At 39.3% G+C, this 22118-nt stretch overlaps 1 long non-coding RNA gene across 1 annotated transcript in view; it reads right to left on the minus strand.

The window, feature by feature from the left end:
- The window catches only part of LOC113842858 (uncharacterized), a 189985-nt gene extending 175938 nt beyond the window's left edge, over window positions 1-14047 (minus strand). Inside the window, exon 1 of the long non-coding RNA XR_011807193.1 lies at window positions 13908-14047. This is a non-coding gene — a long non-coding RNA (uncharacterized lncRNA). The remainder of the gene's footprint in view (window positions 1-13907) is intronic.
- Between the last annotated feature and the right edge of the window lie 8071 nt (window positions 14048-22118).

Here is a 22118-nt window from a genome sequence, read left to right on the forward strand (position 1 = left end):
TCCTGCATTTTCTTACAACACAGGGTTGTAAGAACTTTTTTTCTTTTACTAGAATTACTGAATAATTAGGGAGAGAAAGAAAGAAAGTACAAACTTTGGCATTCTTTTACTAGGTCTGATGAGAAGGATCACATTAAAGAGAAAGCTAAAAATAAATTAGATGTATTTACTTATAGCTTAATCTAACTTTGCTAATTGCTTAGATCACATGAGAGGAAAGCACTGAAAGAGCAGTGACACACACTAGCAGGGAGAGCTGGCAGACCTTATGCCTTTATGGAACAGACAGAAAAAGAAGCCATGCATGTCTATAAGAACAGAGTTAGATGACAAATTGCAGTGACAAATAATGCAATATCTTCATTATGTCCCTTTTTAGTATCCAGAAAAGTTACAAATTTTAATTGTAAACTCATTATTTGAAGGGATTTGTAGATCTCCTTTGAGGTTTGCTACTGAGAAGCCAGAAAGGCTTTGTGAAAAATACTAGAACTGAATATTTCTATCCTTTATTGATTATCTGCAAAAGGTCATGTTTCTGCATACTGATTATTCATTTTCACGAGAACACTGGCTGCATAGGATACCACTTTTCAAGTAGAGTATGTATTAAAGCAGAAGATTTTGATGAGTTTATTTATGGAAATATTCTAGATATATACATTGCATGATCCTGGGAAGATTTGGGTCCATTTATTATGCATTAAGATGTAGAAAGTTTTCATGAGGTTACTGAAGATGGGTGTTATTTGAAAAGCAGAAATGAAGTTTCTGGAAAATTTTATTTACATGCATTATTTCTAAGGATTTAGTGCATTTCTGAACAGTCCTGGTCTGAGACAATTTCTCGCAACTGAGCATTGTATTTAAATACTATTTAAGTAATAGTCTGTTCAAATACGTTATATGTTTCTTTGGAAAAGTCATGTTTGGGTTAAATTCACCTTTAAATTGGTTATTGGGAAAGAAAGCATTCTCATAAGAGTAAACACATCAGGAGCTGACAGTCTATTTATCACAGTGTATTTGGCCTACTATGGATCATTCTGGTTTTACCTTTCCAAATCCCTGCACCAGCTGACTCTTTTTTCTTCCTGTTTTACATACCATTTTGAGTCTGTCATCCCTCTTCACTGAGGATAATATCTGGTCCTTTTCCTTGACTTATCTCTTCCCCTCTATTCACACTACACTTATGATTCCACCCTCCAGAAAAAAAAAAAAAGTTGGGGGTGTGGGGGTGAGGGAGAATTGAAGTGTTCTCTTAGATCTGTCAACAAATATCTACAAATGGGGTGTGGTGTGTGTGTGTGTGCAAACAATAACAGAAGAATTATCAGATGTTGTTCAGGGAGCACACCCAAGCCTGACCACTATCTGCAGTCCATTCCCTCATGCTCTTAAGCTTCCACAGTTGTTGCTGCATCAGATGTCAGAGGGTGTATCTCTGCCTGTTGTCTTAGCATATTCTTGTGGACTTGTGGTCCACGAACTAGCTTCACCCCTTTCTGAACTCATTGAAAATATCTGGCTCTACATCTCTGACAACAAATTTCAGAATGTTGTTATCACTGCAGAAAAATGTCTTATAGAAGAATTATTTTATGAAAGTAAAAAAATATTTTATCTGTCCAAAGCTCATGTCCTACTAACCTTCAATGACTGTTCCTTGGTTCAAATATTGAATGTTTGGCCAGTAGGAATTCTACATTCTTCTTACTCACAGCCAGTGTGATTCTGTAAACCTTCGTTCATCCATTCATTCTTCCCCTGTCCCATTTCTGCTGTACAGTGCAGAATGCAATGAGTGTATCTAACAACAGTCAGGTAGAGCTGTGGTTGGAAATAAATTATATTGACAGATAAAAACAGTACACTCCCTGCTTTCATATATCAGTGCACAGTTCCATTTGAAGATTGGGCCTTCAGTGAGAGCTGGATACCTTTTTTTTTTTTTTTTTGAATTATTTCAAGGGAACAGCTGTTCATTCCTTTGTCTGTGGAATGTCTGTCATGTTTGAGGCACTGAAGCAACACAAATAATTTTAATTCAGAAGTGCAAGTGCTGACCTAAAAGCAAGCTGAAGGCAGGAAATCATGTGGCAGCTCCTATACCACAGTGTTTACAGGATGCCCTCCAAGCCTGCTATTACTTCCTTGGAGAAGTAAGAAAAACCAAAGCTAAAGACTATATTGTCCCTAGCTATTCAGCATATTCCCCTGGAGTGAAGTGAGCTGCTACCTCTGGCAACCCAGCATTTACCACATCTTGGACAGGATAGCAAATTAGCTAGCTGCTTCCAGCTCATGGTGTCACTGCCCAGGAGAGAGGGAGAAAGGAGGAGGCTGTGCTCAGGAGGACCTGCTGAGATAAAGACCAAAAAGATGAGGACAATTAACCTCTGACATACAATATAACGTATTATGTCATCACCAGCTTAATTGACTATAGTGGCTGCATCAGGAATATGCTCTTACACATGCATAAGTCTTGTAAGGTTCATTTGCAAAATGCCATTTATTTGCATTGTCTGGGAGTAATCTGTGTTTCAGTTCCCTGATTATTTTCAGACAGGTGAATGTTAAAGAAGTTCCCCAGGTAACAAAGTACTGAGAAGATTTAACGTAAGAAAATAAATAAATAAATAAAGTTAAGATCGTCTAGTAATGAGGATGTAATCATCTTCTTATCAGTTCTTAGGAAAGAATTCCTGATGCGACTTTCCAGTGACCAGTACAAGCAATCACATAGCATGGCAGCGTGGAGCCTGAAGACCCAGGTCCTCTTTCCAGGTCTACCAATTGCTTCATCTTGTGGGGCAGGTTGTTTTGCTATTTGTCCCGGGGATAGGGAGGAAAGCTGTACATACACCGGTATTTTGTACCTGAGCACACACAAGCTCTATAAAGCTGACAGACACAGAACATGCTTTAGCAGGCAGGGAAGAGTGGATTATTTGGTGCAAGGTGGCACAAAAAAAAAAAAAAAAAAAAAAAAAAAAGGATGTACTCAGGATACCTGAGAAGGTATTTCTTCAGACTCATCACCACTGGAAAGGAGCCACTGGCACTTCACTGCATTATAATACAGTTTCAGATCATGGAGGTTAAAGCACCACAAAATGTTTGGGATTGCTGTAATTGTCCATTTTAATGGAGTGGCCTGCCACCTGCTTCCCTGCTCATGTGTATGGGCTGTTGTTGCTCCATACTTAAGCACACATTCATTCAATAGAAGAACGTTGGTATGGCAGGCAGCTAGGACGCTATTGTATGGGTCTTTACAAACATTCTGCTCTGTTTTCTCAGGCATTTTTAAAACCATCTCCAAACAGATCATCTTGCCTGTGTGTGTTTGGTTTTGTTTTCTGCTTTTGCCAAAGAAAAAAAAAATCTCACACCTTAATGAGACACTAACTATATTTTCCAAATGCAGATGTGCACACACAGACATATTTGATATTTGTATTTACATGTATGTATATCCACGTATAAAAGTGCAGTGACAGAGAGACAGGATGAATATCAGCTTTGGAATGAGACCCTGCTGTAACGTTGACTACAGAGAAAGACTTGTGGGGCAATTAAATGTTATTTTTGCTGACAAAACTGCCTTGGGAAGTTTCTCTGCACTACCCTGACCCAGTTGCTGCCCCTCTGCAGGAGCTTGCTATCTCCTTGACAGTGGCAACACAATTCTTTGTGGAATGCTCCGTGTCTGAGGCCCTTAAGACAGTCCAGGGCAAAAAGAAAACCTCCAGGAAAAACAAAACAAAACACAAAGGCATTTGGGGGTTTTGTAATTGTTTGTTTGTTTGCTTGCTTGCATTTTAATGCAGATCACCTCGCTAATCTGTTCCACGAAACGATCCCACTAACAGTTGTGCTGGCACATTTAAATGAGTGTGGGAGCAGGCAAAAAGGGCTGAAGGGCAGTGGAGGGAGGTCAGGCACATATGAAGCTAATTTCGCCACCAAGGAACATGTACCATGCAACTAATCCTAACAGCTCTCTGCAGTGCTGTACCAGAACTTCAACTCCTCTAAAGTGTTTACTGTACTTGATTCATGTATTTCACTCGCTAAATATTCTAGGTGTGGGTGTATTGTTTAAAAAAATGCATGTCTTTTTTTTTCACTAAAGCATACTGACAAGCAACTATTTATTTCTTCCAAAATAGAGTGTCAGACAGTGAAATGCAGCTTTAAGCTAAAAGATTTTTTTTTTTTTTTTTTATGTAACATCTTTCTTGTCAGTGGAATAAACAACCAGCATGTATTTCCAGCTGGTGCTCAATTCTTCCTCATATCTGAGTCAGCCCTTGTACATCATTATATGAGTGCTATTGTTGCTGTTTAAAGTATGTGGATTGTTGGGTATTTGTTTCCTCAATGAAGCAATTTTTTTTTCCCCCTGAGATAAATAATTGTGCATATTTTATTTATGGAAAGTGCAGTACTGAACATGCTCACACCAGTTCAGCAAAGAATACTAGTGTCTGCTTTACTCCAGGAGAATAATTTCTGCTGCACTTATCAGGGACACTGTTTACCTGCTGGGAGCAAAGCATGCATCTTGCTGGATTATATCCAGAATGTTCAGAACCTCACAGAACTGAGCTCATTGTTAATTGAAGTTACTACATACACTTCAGCTGGTGTTAGCCACTGAAATACCATCAGAGATCTGGTCTGAAGTCCTCCTTGGAATCCTACTAATCCCCTTTTTAAATCATGCTTTACAGTAGTCCATACACAGCTGAATCTCATTTATGCTTCTAAAAGCATCCTTTTAACAGTTTTAATTTTGTTTCCTTTTAACTGGCAATTCATGGTTGGACTTGGTGATCTTGAAGGTCTTTTCCAATCTAGATGATTCTACTATTCTATAACTTCATGGTGTCTCTGCATTTTTCTATTATGGAAGCAAACAAATGCCTCTTTCTGACCTTCTCTGTTCTAGTCAGTGTTGGACCATAATTTATTTGTTTTTCTCTAAAGCACTCACCTTTATAATCACCATGAATACTGTAGACATCTTGCTGTTCTGTTCCTCTGATATTTTTTCTTGCCCTTCTCTAGATCCACTAACTTCCTAGTTTTATCCTTTTCAAATTGTTGTGACCAGAATTGTAAACAGAATTCAAGGTGAAGGTACACTCTCTGTTTACATTATGATACATTCCTAACAGCATTCATTTTCTTTCTTAATACAGATCCTTGTTTATTTAACTTGAATCCCAGCTTCCACTAACAGGTGGTTTTCATCAAGGAGACTAGGAAACCTCTATTTTTTTATTATTTTTTTTTCTCCTGCAGGCACATCAATTTAGAACTGATCAATCTATAGTCAGTTCAGTATTTGCTGTCAGTCTGTTTCACTTCATATTCTTTGACTACCACCTTTTTGACTCAGGTTTAAATGTCTCCTCTCAGGCCCTTGTCAACACAAGGGTTCAAATGTGGAGAAGCACTGGTACTACACCACACAGCAAATCAGTGTTGATTTACCGTCAAATTTATCATTCTCTGCATACACATCCATCTGAGGTGGTGATCCTATTGAAAGTACAGGTAACTCCCTTTCCTCTTCCATTCCTTACACAATGCATATAGATAAACAAACTAGTGGAAGTCCTACAGATAAAGTCCTCCACATCCCCACTTTTCTGCAATGCTCCAAGAGGAAGTTCCCCTACCAAGGAGTAAGGGGCTGCCTCGTTCAGACACATGGCACAGTTTGTGCTCCTGAAACAGTTCTTTTGTCTTGCTGTGATAATGCTATTTTGTATTGTTTGCAGGCTTTGCACCTTCACTTTTTTACACAGATATTGATGAATATACTGGACCCTCCCAGTCAGAGGTGTTTTTTGGCTTATTTTGCAAATCAACCCCAGGCCAAGCTGAAAACAAACTGCTTACTATAGTCAATGTTGCTGACAACTGAGCAGTTTCTAATCAATTATATGACCCTTCTTTCTCACCCCACAACTGTGTAGCTGCCCTTATGGTCTCCCCAGGGACATTGTCAGGAAATGCACAGCAGGTGGGAGATCTCATGTGTCATCTCCTACAAACGAAGGCTGAGCAACTCCTTAACCAAGCCCAATTGCAGATAAGTACCCTAAAATTAACTGGGCATTTGGCAGCAGCAGCTGTACATAGTAATGCACTGCAGCCCAGGCAGTGGCAAGGCATGGAAACAGATGGCATTGCAGAAAATATGGGTGTTGTGTTTGCTGTCTTGAGGCCTTCCCACTGCCTTACTTCATCATCTTTGCTGACTTTATTGTGGATAAAATGGGATTCCCTTTCTGCCCCTCTTACTGCTGCTTTTAGTCAGCTTTTCTAGAACTTCTCTGTTTATAATTGGTCTCTTCTGCTTCTTTTCTGGTTTTGACCTTCTTTCTACTAGAGCCTTTTCCTTCACCCTGTACTCATACATTTTTGACCCATCTCCACAACACTCACTTTATATGGTAATAACCAACACAAAAGTACTCTTCCTACAGGTTTTTGTTTTTCATGAGGGAGGGGAGTGTATGTATTAGCATTTACCTCAAAGGAGTCATCAGAAAAAAAAATTAAAAAATTATGTCAAAGAACATGCATGGATATATGTTCTGCAACAGCAATGTTAGCAATCTCAGAATACCTGGGGGGAAAATATTTATTTATTTATTTATTTATTTATTTATTTATTTATTTATTTATTTGTCCCCAGTGAAAACCAACAGGCCAATGTGAGACCAGTAAATTTATTGAAATTTACATCTAGTTCTTTCAAAATCATAGAATTTTTTGCTTGAGAATTCCTTAACATGTGTCCCTAAGCTCTTTCAGACACAGGTGTCTCTGGATTCATTACACACGTTGATTTTCTTCAGCACCAGTATCGTAAAGCACTTCTTGGGGAAGAAAATTAAAAGTAGAAAATTCTGGTGATTAAAGCTACCAATTAAAAAGCAGATTAAGTGGAAGTATCTAATGTGTCTCAAGGTGTAATGGAACTGTGGTATACTCTGAGGTAAGTGCTCTGTAGACTTCCAGGATACATGGGAATTTGTTGCTGTTTCAAGGAACATACCAGCACAACTTTCAGGGAGACCAAAGTAGGCATTTCAGCCATAGGCCTACTACAGCTCTACTCAAATTTAGACACTTATCACATCCAAAGAGTTGGTGGTCTTACCTCAGCATAAGCCCTCTCCTCAGGAAGCCTCACTGTGGTGCCACAGCTAAATATTCTCTGGGACCTTTTTCATCTCCACCCTACCCAGTACAGTTTCCCCCACTGCTATTCACATCTTGTCCTTCCATAGAAGTCTCCTCACCCTTCTTAAGAGTGTCACCACATGGCACAGGTTTGTAAAGCCTCTCTGATCTACTGGCCATACTCCCAGCAGAGGTGCTTCACGGCTCCTTTATCAACCCTCCTTCTTTTGAAGTGTTTGCTTCTGCAAAGCACAAAAGTTATCAGGTTCACCCATGGGGGACCCAGATTAAGACCGGGACACTCAGAAAGCCTGTCAGGAAAACCACCGAGCAGCAAAGGGCAGCAGAAAAGCATTATGCAAACATCCTCATCTCCTGTGCTGCTCATAACCTCACCAGAGTATAAAGGTAATTTGAGACCAGGAATAGATACTTGCATAAGTGCTCATATACCATTTTTTCCCCTTTATGATCTTAAATTTATGTTTATTGGTAATAAATTCATTAAAATTCCCCCACTTGATACTGTTTTGCTGGGGACACCCTTTCAATTCATTATGGGGCCTCCGGTTTACCAATGCAAAAGTGTATAGACAAAGGCAGGGGACACACTCTTATCTTCATGCCTTAGCTTTCCCTAAGTATTTTAACCTATAATAGCTATGGATACAAGCCCTGTGCACTTGTAAACTAGATGACAAACTGAACAGTGCTTGTGCTCATACTCCTGACAAACACAAACCACAAAATCCCCAGGCATTCACCAGCCTGCTGAAAATTGTTATGACCTTCACTCTGACATGGGATAGAGTGGCTGGGGGCAGAAAGTAGTTGCTGATCTGTGATTGCTTTTGATGCAGTGAATCATAGTCATGTTATCCCAGGACAACAGGGTTGCATATCTTCCAAATCACTGAAAATTTCAATTTCAGTCCATGGGTCATGTTGCATGGCCTGGTTTGAAAAGAGTTTCTACCTGTCTTTCATCTATTGGAAATAATTGAACTGCAAACATTAGACCCTTTGTGGTTTTTCTTTGTAGTTTCTGCATTCTTTACTTTTAATTAAAACCTGGAAATAAGATTTACATTGCATTCCAGGATCTTGAGCATAGAGATGTCATGTATGAAGCTGTATGCAACCAAGCATAAACACTAGGGACTGCAGCAATGAGGTACTGTTTTCTTGTGAAAAGCAACTCTGGCAAAGTTTGGGGAAGAAATTTAAAAAGTGTTTTCTTCCTGTTTAATTTAGGAGAAAAACTGAGAATTTTTACTTCTCAGGAAATGTTAGGGGTGACACTATTTGCTAATGCTGTGGCATAAATAAACCAAAAATTTACATCTTTCCCAACATCTCCCAGAGTACACAATGAGCAGAGAGATGAAGTATACTTAAATTTATAAGCATAGGCACACCTTAAGGAATAGGATATCAAGGTATAAATGCTTTCTGCTCCTTAGGAAAAAATATTGGTGCAATCATAGGCTGTGGGAACTAGCAGTTCTTCTGAAACTTAAAAGAAACTTGCTTTTTGGCTGTAAAATATGTATTATTCATTTTGCCCAGGTTAACTTTATTTTTCTTTTAAAGGAGCTTTGACACTTGAAACTGGCATTCATGAATTTACTGTAAATCTCGGCAATATTAACTAGGTGACAAGCTGGTTGTAGAAAATGAAAAATATGACCTATGGAATAGCCCATTTAAACAGAAGCATGAGGAGCTAGGGTTCAGTCTACTTGCAAGCACTAAATAAGGTGCTCAGACACCTTTGCACTGCCTGTCTACAGACGTTGCTCAGCCCCAGTGTCACAGTAGTTCTTGAGTAGGTATTAAAATATTTTCTATATAAATGCAGTTATTTCCTTAATATTTTTTTTCTATCTCTTTCCTAAGAAACTAGATTGAAAATTAGAAGTACCAAGTATAAATTTCCTGAGGATAATCATTTGAATACAAAACTGAATTAGATCTAGACATGTTATAACCCACTTTGTCTTTCACATGCCTTTAAGCAAGCACATTTTGCTAACATAAGTGCTCAAGAAAAGTTTCAAAATTTGCAGTAGAGGCAGTGTATTTTAAGGCATTTGATGTTGTTTATGCAGAAAGCCTCTGACCTTCGAAAATCCTTTCACACATCCTTAGCACAGAGACCAGGCAATGATTCAGGAAATGTTTTGGCCACACCTTCTGGTAATTAGGAGTGCAGATGCAGCCATATTACCAGAGAGTTAATATGTTCACTGCAAAGTTAATTTGGGGAATTAGCATCAGAAGGAATGAGTATGAAAAGCAGCCAGGTTGAAAAGCCAGATCGTGTCACTGTCTCTACTGGTGATACACTTGCATTATTGTTTCTGGATCATACACATTATTTCTTAACACTGCTGAAAGTGAAATGGCTCTGTGATTCCTTTGCTGTGAAATACTGGAGAACCTGGCCATCTTTTTGGACAATCTCTGGAAGATAATTGTCAATTTAGCAGTTTAGAGTTGGCTTTGTAGAGGTTTTCCAATAAGGGCACTATAGATGTACCAACAATACAGTCACAGGGTGGGGAAATACAAAGGACACCAATGAATCCAGTTGCTGCTCTTTCTTAGTTGCAGTAGAACCATTTCCTACTCAGATAAAACGCGTCTTGCTTTCCAACCATAACACAGATCTCTCTGCTTCCCCACAGAAATTGCAAGATGGGCCACTCAGAATGAGTCTGGCTGGTTTTGAGTGGAAGTACCTGTGAAACAACATACAGGGAAACACAAATCCACCTTTTTTTTTTTTAATTTTTGTAGTAGAAATGTGACCTGGAAAAAAATCAAGAGTTTGAAGATGAGTGTTGGCTGAAAGCTGCTTTGAGCTGGAAGCAAATAGTTTGCCTCCCAGTGTTTAATTCTTTCTGCGTTAAGGGCTGCATGAGTAAAAAGGGATTACCTCAGAGATACCTCACTCTGTCAACCCATTTTTACCCCTAACATAGAACTCCGAGGCCTATGAATCTTGGCAGACAGCAAAGGTCAAGAGTCTTTTCATATACTGGTTGCAAAGTAAATGTAAATGAGAAAAGGCAAAGGAAGACAGATTTCAAATGGTGAGAGTAATAACCGTGAGTGGGTGAAATTGTCCACCCAAGCAGTTAAAACTATAAGGAAGTCTCAGGAAACACTGAGCAAGCCAGACAGAATATTTCAGTGCACATCAGCACAAGATTAAAAAAAAAAAGGTTCCAGTGGAGAAAAGCTGAAAAGCTGAGCTCACACTGTGAAGGAGAATGGGATTAACATAATTCATTCACCTTTGAACTTGCAAAGAGTGCACAAAATGAATGTTCCAACGAAAATATTAGAAGATTGTTGCACCCATATGAAAACTATGTATGTGGGCACCATGTGTTCAACAGTTGGGAAAAAAAAAAAAAAAAGGCAAAGCATCTGATTGCTCTGCAACAGCCTTTCAAATATCTTTCATATCGATGTTGAAACATTTTGTAGAGGGAATAATTTGTAATGGAATTACAGATGGTTTTAAAAGTGAGGAGACTAAAGCAGTGATCGCACGCACCAGAGCAGCTATAATCTCCATAAAGTGCATGGAGGCACACCAGACAAAGAAAAATCTGTGTATGGCACAAGAAAAATTGCAAAGTCTGACATAAGATTGAACAGTAAGCTCTGTTTAAAAAGAAATTTTGTGGTAGCAGATCAAGGAAATAAATGCATTCTGGTATTCAAGAAAGAGAGTGAGCTTAGGCAAAAGTCCCCAACAAATCTTAGAGCTGTAAGCAGCTAGCAAAATCCTCATAGATGACAGCTTTGAAGAAAAATCATTTTGCAGGAAAAGCACTGGGCTGAGCCTCAGGAGGTTGGTGTCCTCATTGCTACACTGTTGCACATGCTCTCTGGGACTCTAGAGGGGAAAAAAGATTCACTAAAGATTTTCTTTATAAAATGGAGATAATATTTTCCTTCCTGACATCCCTTGCCTCGTCTATTTATGAGGCAATAACATCTTTCTATTTACTCTCAGCCGAACCTGTCAGGTGTTACTGTGGTAAACAGTGTTCCAGGGACACCCTGAAGAACAAACCAGTGTACCAAGAGAGACGTTCTGCAAACCTGCAGGTTCAGAAGCAGAATATGAGGCCACTTACACAGAGGATGTCTTTCATGGGCCGGCAGGGAGGGTGAATTCACTTAGCTCCTTTCTTGTCAATCTAGATTATTTTATACTCTTCATGTTGTCAGCAGGTAAATGTTACAACTAAACCCAGGGTTTGGGGGTTTTGTCTGAAGGCCATTGGCAAATATTCAGGGCCAGTAAAGCAATCAGACCTTTGAGGACCTTATCCAGACTTTTAATGGTCCCTTTGACCCTGCCCTGAGCAGACTAGAAGCCCCCCAAGGTCTGTTCCAATCCAAATGATTTAGTGACTCTATTGTTCTATGAAATGTTCAAATTAAAGAATAAACAAAATTAATGACATTATTTCTGTCTGGCGCATGGGCATGATTAGGGCCCAGTTTTATGATACAGCTTGAGACAAAGTAATAGCTTAGCGCTGCTGAAGGAACAGGTCCAGCCCCAATCCCCAATATCCCCACCACTCCTGCTCCTAGCCATGCCCTCCCACTGTTCACTTTCTCATGCTTCTGTGAGTCACACAGCAAGCCACAGCAACCCATAAGAAGGCAAAAAGGGGATGAGATGAAGCAGTTTCATCTAATATCTCATGGGCCATTGTAAAGGAAACAGAAGTGATAGCTCATGCTTGGGGACAGAGATGGGAAGGGACAAGAGAGAAGATGGGGATGGGAAGAGTGATAACAAGAAAGAATAGCACAGTTTCCTCCTATTTTCAGTGGTAACCTTGCATGTTAGCTTTGCCATATGGTGAAAACATATCTTAAAAACAGGAGTAATTTAGAATTGCTGTTGATCTTAAAATTATCCCACACCACCCATATCCTGTCAATACATTGGCTGATGTATAAGTACAACAAGCAAAAGCTTCAGCAGAACTTTAAGCACAGGAATTAAGTAATAATAATAATAATGCCTTACACAGCACAGAAAAAGATAATGCTCTTGTGCATGGTATGCTGCCATGATGCAATATGGTGAAGGAGGGGCTGTGAAAATGAGAATGGCAGCAAAAACATGGTCTGAAAGGCTTGATCCTTTATAATGCAGGTGTGGAGCTATAAGCAAGGTTGGAGGAGAAACAGACCTTCACATACAACAGCAGGACAGCTCTGTGCCTGAGGACTGACTTGGTTCAGTGTGTCAGCAGCAGAGGCACACATCATCAGTAGGGCAGGGCAGGGCAGACAAGTGAGGCCTTACAGAACAGGCAGGTATTGACATGGGGGAAGCAAACGCTGTTCCCACCTTTACCTCTTCTCTGCCTTCTTCTGTAGTGCCATATCCAGCTATCTCTGTGCAAAGCCACCCTGTCTGTCATTGCCCACTATTCCAGACCAGAGGTGTATTTACCTCCACAGCCCCTTGTTCAGCCAGAGATGCTGCTTTTGTGCTCAGCCCCTTCTGAGGCTTGCTCTGCTTTATTTTTGCCTGAAGCCAGGCAAATCCATTCCTACCAAGTAAGAAAAGTAAATCTGAAAAGGAGAGCACGCTCCTACTCTACACATTCTGCAAGGCTTTCCAGCATCAGTTTCTACACACAGACATCTGAATACACACAGTGCTCCTAATTACACACTTTGCTCTCTGATTTATTCTGAACAGGGTAGCATGATGACCGCAATGCAGTGCTCCCTCATAAAAGGATATGTTTCTCCTCAATGACCTGCCTGTTGCAGGCAAACAACTCTTTGTTATATATGTCTTTGTTCCCAAGGCTCTGGAGCAAAAAAACACAACCCCAAAATGTACTATAAGGGCAATAAATGGAAAACAACAAGCCTTTGACGTAGGAAAATTACACACTCAGACAAAAGCTCAGGATAATCTAGGGCTGGTGAAATGATGAGTGCTACAAAAATATCGGTGATAACGGGCACAGAGATTGCTACACAGAAGAACACATGCTATGTAGCAATGGCCTTATGAGTGAATGGCATTTAGGGACAACCAAACCACAGATACAAAGTTTGAAAGCAATAAGAAGTGATTGCATTGCAAGAAAATACTTCCCAGACAGAATAATCCCAGAGCTGCAAGTATATAGCTTGTATTATTAAGTAAAATTGAATCCCAAGGAACTGAAAAAGACTCATTCCAAAATAAAAGGGGTAGCTTTAGATCATTGTGCTTGCTTCAAAATTTGAAGGCCTTCATAGTTTAAGATCATGCTTTCATGATCTCCTTTACAATATAAAGGTTACAGTTTAACACTGTGTTAAACAGCAGCAGACGCTGCCTCATCCTAGCTTTTGAATAGAGAAAAATTTGCTGATTGTCTTCAAATTCTTCTCCCTAGTCTGAGTATGTGGGATAACTAATGTTTGGCAGGAGTCCAAACCTTCTCTTGGTTTTGCAGGCCTCCTTTACTGTATTCTAGCTGATTTGCTTTCTTCACTGTTCCCCAGTATCAACAACTGCTGCAAACACAAAAGAACAAGCTCATGGTCGGCATGCCCATAGCTTTGGGAAGGTTCAGTAGATGAACTTGGACTAGTTTTACTGGGAGGGTGGGGGTGGGAAAACAGTGGCTCCCGTTACTCACCCTGCCCTCCAGCTGTCCACCAGCAGGCCTCAGAGAACATTCCTTCTGCCTCAGTGGCACCCACTTCATAGTCCAACATGCTCATCTATCCACTGGAGAGGAAAGTCTAGATTGCTGGAGAAAACTGGAGTATCGACACGTGGTCCCTTCTATTTGGAGCTGAAAGTCCACAGTGGATGGGCTGCCATAAGCCACAAGTGCTTTCTCGCTGAGTCAGTGAGCCCAATATGTATGGCAGAGAAGGACAGGGCTGCTACTTGAGCAAGTGATTTCTGCAGAAGAGTTCTGCAGTATATTCTTGCCAAGAAAAAAAACACTAATGTGACTTTGTAAAGTTTTTCCCACCTCATGTCAACTCAGAGAAGTGTTCAGCAAGCCCAGAGCTGTATTTTCTCTGGATGAACAGCTACCCTAAATTGTTAGTGAGGTGCAATTTAAAAGAGCTGGTAATAGATTTGCCAAAGTCTTCTCTGTAGAATCGATATTAGCTTGTACTCATAATAGCATTTCAAACCACTGTGTGTTGAAGTCCTGACCATCTGGGCCAGGAAATGGCAAGGGGAATTAGCATTTCTCCTCTGCTAGCCCCCAGTATGCTACCCTGTGGCTATTACAGCCCTCTTTTTTTGCATTCTGGTTCCCCTGTGATATTGACAACAAACAGTAAACAGTGCACTTGGTAATAACTTCTTCAAAGGAAAACAAAAAATACTCAACAAAAAAACATAATGTAGACACACTCTGTAGGAGTTTCCAAGATGGTTTGCAGCAGCTACTCAGGCATCAATGCCAAACAAAATTATCTGAGTGGTAGAAAAAAGTCCCCAAACAGCTGCCACCAGCTGCAGCAGGCCAAGTTGGAAATAATGAAAGGGAGAGATTTATTTATTTATTTATTTTTTCCTGAGCATTAATAGAAATGGGAGCAGAACTACACAGAGTGTCTGCACCTCCTAAAGAGTGTTTTGTTGTACACAATCCTTACAGCAATTTACATATGTCACTATGTGCTGATACCCTCCATTACTGCATTAAAATATTACATTACTCTATAACTTTTATAAAATGTTTCATAAAATTCCATTGACTGTATTTAGAAAAGAGTAGATTGAAGGCGTCAGTGTAATGAAAATGGCTGAACCCTTACGAAATCAACAGAACTTGAGGTAAGTTTGCAAAGCTCAGTACATGTTTTACCTAGAGAATCACACGTGTTGTTTTGGAGAGCAATGCCTAGAAATAGGGAAAGGGACTGCCACCTGGAGTGACTTGACAGAGGACAATATAGGGACTGTATTGATTGTATTGACTATAGGGAGTATGAACACTAAAATAGAAAGTCTGTATCTGATCAATTTATTACATTGCAAGCTGAAATATTAGACCAATAAACTGAACAGAAATTAATAAATGTTTTTGAAACACTGACATATCCTACATAAGGACTACAAATATACCACACAGCTCTCAATTCACTACATGCAATAATTTTGCTAAAAATGCCTTATGGCAGCTTTGCCATGTTGCATGCACAGGCTTGATAAGTCCATCTACTTCAGGGCTTCTCTTCGTAGCCAAAAAGGCAGCATTTCTAACGGCAGGGAAGCAAATACAGACGAGCTATCCTGAGGTAAAAAATGCAGTGAGGGCAAGTTGTGTTATATTTCCTTCCATTTAAATTTACTCCAAGGTTAACCTCAAGTGGGGAATGGTGTTGATCTCTGTGAAATTACCCTGAAACTTTAGTATGCTGTTTTCATTATGCTTGTTCTTTGGGACAGGTGCTGATGCTTCTTAGCTCAAGGTAGAAACGCCCTTTGTTTAGCAATGAAGACCAGACCTCAGAGAAGAACTGAAAATAGGAATTAATAGCAGAACAGAACTTTGAAAGGATAAAATATCAAAAATACACCACAACTGCTTGGTTTTGCCATTTTCTTCATCTTCTGCTATTGCCACCTCCTCTTTTTTATTTATTTGTGTTTTTTTTTTTGTTTGTTTTGTTTTTTTGTTTTTTTGTTTACAAGGCTGGTAATTGCTTATGTTCCTGGCAATACTTATCGAGGTTTTAGACTCTGAAGTATAACTGAATTAAAGAGGCATAGGTTCTGTGCTTTTAATAACATATTAAATAAGAACACTTTTTAGTAGGAGTGCTTTAAATGTGAATCTTTCCCCAAGAATAACTGAACTATTGTTTGGGACAAGCCTTGACTCTTCACTGCAGGTGCCACTGTTTCTAGCATTAATGTATGAGCTTACAGCATTGCTGGGGGTTTACCACCACCTCTGACATGCACAACAAGGAGATTCTCACTAATAAAAAAGGAATTTAGAGATTATTCTTTGGTGACTGGGTACCTACCTGTAGGTTTGGATGGAATTTCCAGGCTGCTGTTCCAGACTTCTACTTTCAGCTGTTGAAAACTGCAACGTTGAATCACCTATTTACTTTAGTCTTCAGTTTATAGACATTAGATTGTCTCCTTCCATGTTTCTTTCTATGTATTTTATTTGGACAATGTTATTTTATCTTTTTATAGGCCTTTACATTCAGGAGACATGCTCTAAGCTCCAGTTAAGATTCAGAAGAGAGAAGAGTTAAATGCTGTATTTCATTTTAAGGAATAAGTCACGTTTGATAAACAGCTTTATCTGGAAAGGAATTTGAATTTTTTTATTTTTCTTTTTAGCTTATCATGTTTCTGTTTTATTCAGGCAAAATGTCACACATTGGCATCTATAAGGGAGCTATTGTCAGTGACCTTTACGCTACCTTGAAAAAGCAACAGAAACTGCTTTTTTGCCATTTGCTCAAAGAAAGAGGAGGGGAAACGACTGAACTCTTTCATTAGCAGCTAAATCTTCACTTTTCAACAACACACCTCAGAGCAGGTAACATGGATCCTAGTCGATAGAAACAACCTAAATAAATCTAATGAATTCTGAGAAAGCTTTAGAGTAAAACTGCATTGTTCGAGGCATAGAAAGACCCAAGTATTTGCAAGCTTTGTTATTTATTTTTTTTTTCCTTCACGAGTCTCTGACTGCACATAGGGAGACATAAACGTGAGTGCTCCGCTGTTTAAAACAAAAATTAAGACCAGTTTGCACAGCATTGTAGATTAAACAAGAGAAAATGTTAGGTAATTAAATGCTAATGATTCAAGCTGGGTGCTTATGTTTTGGATTACTTGCCTAATAATGTTAGCATTTAAATGGTCAGCTTTGAAGTTAAGAAACAGCCCATTAAGATGCAACAGGGGAATTGTGGGTTCTTTGGGTGCCATTGTTTCAGTCTGCCTGGCTGCAGACTCAACAAAACAGCAGTGATGGGATTTACATAGCGAGGAGTATTTTTGCAATTGGAAGGGCTAAAAGTTTTTATTTATTTATTTTATTTAGTGAAAGCTCATATTATTGAGAGCACAGCATGTGGGAAAAGCCTAAATCTACTCATTTCTTCTGAGCTCTGGGATTTCTATTGTCCCAGCTGACTGCTTAAATACAAATCATTTGGTTCCCAAGCAGTGGCTCTGCACAGTGATCATCCTATTGCAGTCAACAAAACCCTACCAGATCGTTCAGTCCTAGGCAGTATTGTGGGGTACTTGCAAGGGTTAATATAAAAATCCACTCCTAGTGAAAGTTGAAGGAGCCTCAGTGATGAAAATTGCACCACGTAATGAAAAATCCTCAAAGTAGAGGCTACTCAAAGGACAGAAATAATTAAGACGTAATTATCAATGGAACAGAATATTCTCCAGGATAATGGGCTCCTGCAGATGCAAGAAGAGCACGGCAAAGCCAAAGCATTTATGGAAAATAAATGGCAGGGTGCAACTCGGATTCTTTCTTCTTCAAAGCACACAACTCTGATCCTGTGACAATGGTCTGTCATTCCAAATAATTGATGTAGACTTAATTATTTTATCTAATGGAGGTTGGCACAGGAGTTACTTACTGTGCCACTGTAGACCTAGTGTATTTCGAGTGCCTCTGAAGAGAAAGGCACTGTGGATTTCAGTGCCTGGATTTCATAAAACGTTTTGTTATACCTACTGTGACTGCTATTCCCTGTACTTACCATGTGGTGTTAACCAAGGAGAACTAGTTTTTGTATTATCAAAAGGGGAACGCTGTGAGAGTTTGATGTTTCTTGGTGGCAAGTGTAAATATTGACATTTCAGCGACTACCGCAGTGGGAACTTGGTGCAACTTAATAAAGGTAATGAGGCTTTTTAACAGAATTTAGAAAGAATCATTTTAGGCCCTGTTTGGTGCATTAGGAGGAGGAGGAGAACTAGTCTTAAGATGGCTTTGTTTTCTCATGTCTTCTACATGACATATAAATGACAGAACAAAATTATTTTATGTTTGGTTTTTTTTGATCTTTTGTGGTATGTTGAAGGATTTATTAAAATTGCCACAAATATGTACTGCTAGGTCTCAGATCTTAACCAAAGAAATAGGTGATATGGATATTTAACAAAAAATTCCTTATGCCAAAAATGCAAAATAGTTCTTAGCTAGAAATATAAATCTGTTGGACTAAAACAATTTCTTCCAGTTATTCACTTGCCATCTTCATTTCTGTGATGTCATTTCTGTAATTAATTAATTATATATATATATATATATTTTTTTTTTCTCAGAAATGTTAGATAGAACTTATCTATATATTTTGATCTTTAGTTTCATCCTGTGTAAACTCAGGGAGAACACCCTTTAAGTCAGGGGATATTTCTGCATCCTACTGCCCACAGATGATGTGGACAATAAGGTCATGTCCATTTTGATGCTGCATGGGGAGTCTGTAGCTGTACAAAAGAGCACAGCCTTGGACCTCTGTCTTTCATGCAAAGGCTGAACGAGGTAACTTTACAGGCTGAATTTAAAAACAACAACAAAAAAAAGAGAGAGACAAAATGGAGTCCAAAATACAGAGAGAGAGAGAGAGAGAGAGTCCAAAATACAATAATGACATAGATAAAGAAAGATCAATAGAATGATTAAAGTACTAGGATTACAATGAATTTTTTTTCCAAGTGTCTACAGCTGTTAGGGTGAATGTCTGATGATTTTATAACTACTCCAGTTTTAATTGGGTAGGTGTCTGAGAAAGTGATGTAAAGACTGCCTTTCCTTCTGCCTTCATTTTTGTTGCAATGACATTAACAACATGTGATAAGTTCTAAGACCTAATACATCTCTCACTTTAAACTTACCAAAAGCAGGGACAGTCAGCAAGGTCCTCTTACCTCTGCCAAATCTTTCTAGCCATCTAGTCTGAGCAAATTATCTTCTTCACAGATATTCCCATCCTGACACTCAGGTAATTAGGCAATCACTACAAATCATGTGTGATTTTTATGCTAAAACACATTTCTTTGTTATTCTTGAAGGCTTTGAGCCTTCTGTTACTGTAATAAGAATGTCTATAAACATTACTTAGGAGTACAGAGAAGTTTGATATATCTAGCAAAAGCGCTATATGTGAATTTGTCTGTTGACCTTAGTTAAGATTATTCCACCTGAATCCTGGATTTAGCCTAGATTGCTCCTAGAGAGGCTGATGACCACTTTTTAATGCAACCTATTTTCACCATATATGCATTTTTGTCTATGTCTGTGATTTAAGAATATGTGGCTGTTAAATCTGAACAACTTTGCCAAGTCTGTCGTGTTTGCTACAATTTCTGTGGCCTTGCAAGTGGCCGTTGTATGGATGACACAAGCAGTACGGATTAATGTAGCTTTGCCATACTTAAGATTTATTAGTATGTGTTACAGCATCTTAGAATAGCAGTCACAGTCGGGGGTCTATCTCTGAGTGTCGAGAAAGGCCTGTTACAAACTAGCTCTCGCTGTCTCCCTGCTAAAACCAGGTGATGTATTTCACACTGAGGCTGGAAACAACCTCACTGCCTCTCATAACCTTTTGTCCTGAGCGTGCTTCATTCCCAAGTCTGCAGCCCAAAGATGCGACTTCTTTGTGTTGCTGAAGTGCTTTGTGAGGAGCTGCAGACCACCTGAGTAGCTCTATTTTTCTTAGGACTCTTTCCAGACAGATAATTTTCAATGCACTCCACTGCTGACACATTTATCCACTGAATGACTAGTGTGCTCCACACCGCCTCTTCTTCTGGTCCTTTTGCCTGCACTGGAATGGCAGACTGTAGGATTTACACAGCTGCTGGGAGGAGGTGATAAAACAACACTCCAAAGAGCAGCTTTCAGGTGGGAAGGTATAGGCAGTCTGTCAGAGTGTGGCTGCACGGCATGCAGAAGTTTCGTTTGCTAAATTTGGTGTTGAACACACTCTTGGATGTGTACCTCGCTGCTGCTGATGCCACGCTACATCTACAGAATTTATGGTACTTTTTGGAAAAGAAACCCTGCTGTCATTTCTGTGCCTGAAAGTCCTGCTTTGACCATGTCCCATGCTCTCTCCAAGGTTAGTCTTTGATTTCTAGCTTTGTGTGGTTAGGAGTGAGTTTACACACAATATCTGGAGTTGTTTCAGAGCTCCCTATCAGCTGACAGACTCTCTGTGCCATTGTTTCTGCCCGCTGCATTTATGTGGCCATCTGAGCTTGCCACTCTCCATCACAAGTGACAATGGCCCATAACTCACGGAATTTTAGCTGTGCTCCAGAGAGGGTGGATTCTGCATCACAAGGCTGCAATCTATCACCTCCAAGCCAAGAAAGAGTCAGTCTAAGGTAGTATGGCTCTACACCAGCCCCATTACCAAGCTGTTAAATATTCAAACCTTGGAGAATGACCAGTATTGCTTATGGTGGTACAGAGAAGCTGGTTCCAGTTAACATTTGTCACATACATATAAATAAACTATTGTCTATGGCAACTATCAACTGTCCACCATCACCAGCTATAGATAAAAACTGTATATATAACTATGGCTTCATTTCCTCATACTACGTAAAGAAGCATGAAACAATTCATATACATGTATAATCAGAACTTGCCAAAACCTTTGCCCCCAAACGTGCAATAACCACATTTTTTTAAAGCAAATTTTAAAATATTTCATCATTTTTATATTCTCTGTTTTACTAAAGGCAGAGAAATGATACCAAATTCTGTGGATGTTTTATCAGTAACCTAAAAAGAAGGTAGTCATTAGTCTCTTATCAGAAACTAGCAATGCTTCAGTTTTAGGCAATTCCAACACAAAAAAAGATGTAAATAAAAGCTGTATATCCACAAAACATATATATATATATTTTTTAACCAAAATTACGTGTTTCAAAGTGTTACATTCTGGGATAAGATCTGTACTCAGTACCAACCCAGCTGTACTCACACTGGAAGCAATGGAATTGTTAATGTTGGCAGCCGTGGAAACAGTTTAGGATATCTAACAGTTGCTGCAGTAGGTACAACAGGTTAAAATCAGCCCAGAAAGCAGCAGACTGGAATTTATTTATTTTTTTCCACAGCTCTACTTTCAGTGTTTTACCTCCTCAGCCAGCTCTCACCCTGGTTCCACCTTTTGCTTCCCCCTTCTATTGCTATATCTGCACCACGTCCCTGCAACAGGCTCAATCCCAAGGTGCTATTAGTTTAGAATCACCAGTTAGTTAAGTTTAATAGAGAAACCTTAGGAACAGCTCATTTTCCAATTCAGTAAGATGGAGTTAAAACGGGAGAGGCCATGGGCCTGGAGGAGAGCTGTGGACTTTGGTCCACCCCTGCTACTGATGTTAGAGATGTCTGCAGTGGAGGGGAGCTCCTCACTGTCGGGTGTGATAGCTGAGTAGGAAACCAGATGTGTCTGTGACATTAGGGCCCATCTACAGCTGAGTGAAGTTATCAAAGTGCTCCATCAGATTCTGTAAAGCAGAACTACTTGAAGCAAATTCACTCTGGTGCTGCTGCTCTGTTTTGATTGATACGAACAAGCTTTATCTTCAAAAATATGTATAGCTAACATGACTATTTCTATAATCACTTCAGATTACATCTTAGAAAGGAAGACAATTTTGCCTTCTCCCTGCTCCTCCTCCTCTCTCTCATTCCCTCTACTCTGGAAAAGTCTTATTTATGCATGGTTAAGACATATGTTAAATGTGGGAGGAAAAAAATGTACCTTCCAAATTTTCATTTCATGTTCTGTATATATTCCTCTTCTTTAAGGGTACAAATTAGAACTGAAGAAATGCTACTCCAAAACCTCTTACTATT

The sequence above is a fragment of the Anas platyrhynchos genome, chromosome 2 (genome assembly GCF_047663525.1).
Source record: "Anas platyrhynchos isolate ZD024472 breed Pekin duck chromosome 2, IASCAAS_PekinDuck_T2T, whole genome shotgun sequence".
NCBI lineage: Eukaryota > Metazoa > Chordata > Aves > Anseriformes > Anatidae > Anas > Anas platyrhynchos.